Here is a 1,360-nt window from a genome sequence, read left to right on the forward strand (position 1 = left end):
TTTCACAAGCTTGACAAGCCTATGACCGAAGATGCTCTTCTCCTTCCCTGTCAGATGGACCCCGTCAGCCCCCAGCAGACTGCGTTTCTCAAAGCGAGTCCCATGGTCTAAGTAGCTGAACCCCTGGCTGTGGCACCAGTCCCGTACCCATTTCTTGACTCACCAGATTCGACTGGCCCATTCAAACCCCTTCCCTTTGAGCGGCAGGATTGATGAAAAGACTACCTGCTGCGTTTCTCAAAGCGAGTCCCATGGTCTAAGTAGCTGAACCCCTGGCTGTGGCACCAGTCCCGTACCCATTTCTTGACTCACCAGATTCGACTGGCCCATTCAAACCCCTTCCCTTTGAGCGGCAGGATTGATGAAAAGACTACCTGCGCTCCCGAGTCCCTTACCACCGCTCCCAGGGCTCTGTAGTCCTTATATAAGCTGGGGGGAGCTGGCCGGGGGGCAGCAACTGCTGCTCGGGGACTGGCTGGGCATCACTCGGTGGGCGCTGAGTGGTCGCCATCACCTCGTTTTTGGGGGTTTCTTTTCCCCCCTTCCTGTGTTTTGTTCCTCTCTCTCGCTCTCATTTTACTTTCCATTACAATATATTATTATTATTTTGTTTCAAGTATTAAACTGTCTTTATCTCAACCCATGAGTTTTCTCACTTTTGCTTTTCCGATTCTCTCCCCCATCCCACTGGGGAGGGGGGAAAGGGTGAGCGAGCAGCTGTGTGGTGCTCAGCTGCCAACTGGAGTTAAACCACGACATAAAGCTAAAGCCTTTTGAGTTTCAAGTAACCAGATTTCCAAAGGACTCAGTAAATGAGGCACAGTGGCTACTTGCAGATTTAAAAACTGAACATAAAACCTGTTTAATGTTTTTACCAGCTAAAGCCAGATCAGTGTATGCCACCGTATTTCCAAATCATTCCTTGCTACCACCAAATCTTTCACAGATCAGCCACATGCCTCTTACTCACATAGATGAGTTAAAGCCGACACAAATCCCAATTTCCTGGGAGCCTTGCACCCAAGCCGACCTGCAGACTCCCTGCAGGCAGCCGTTTGTGCTAACGGGCCGCAGGAGTCGCCTGGGTCTGTTTCAAAGGATGTAGGCTGGAAATCCAGATTTTAAGATACCATTTTAGTAATCGCAGTATGAATACCTGAACAGCTGTATCAGATTGGGAGGGGGAAAACAAAAAAGCCGCCCCTCAAACGGCAATATACTGAAATTGGTAACCTGCACGAACTTTTAATATCGCGTGCCTGAAGAACCTCCTACAATTCCCGACTCTCGGCCCGCACCGGCGACTCTGCGGGGGGCACAGCCCGGCCCGGGACGCAGCCGTTCGGCACATCTCACATCT

Source organism: Aptenodytes forsteri, unplaced genomic scaffold (genome assembly GCF_000699145.1).
Source record: "Aptenodytes forsteri isolate BGI_AS27 unplaced genomic scaffold, ASM69914v1 Scaffold154, whole genome shotgun sequence".
Lineage (NCBI taxonomy): Eukaryota > Metazoa > Chordata > Aves > Sphenisciformes > Spheniscidae > Aptenodytes > Aptenodytes forsteri.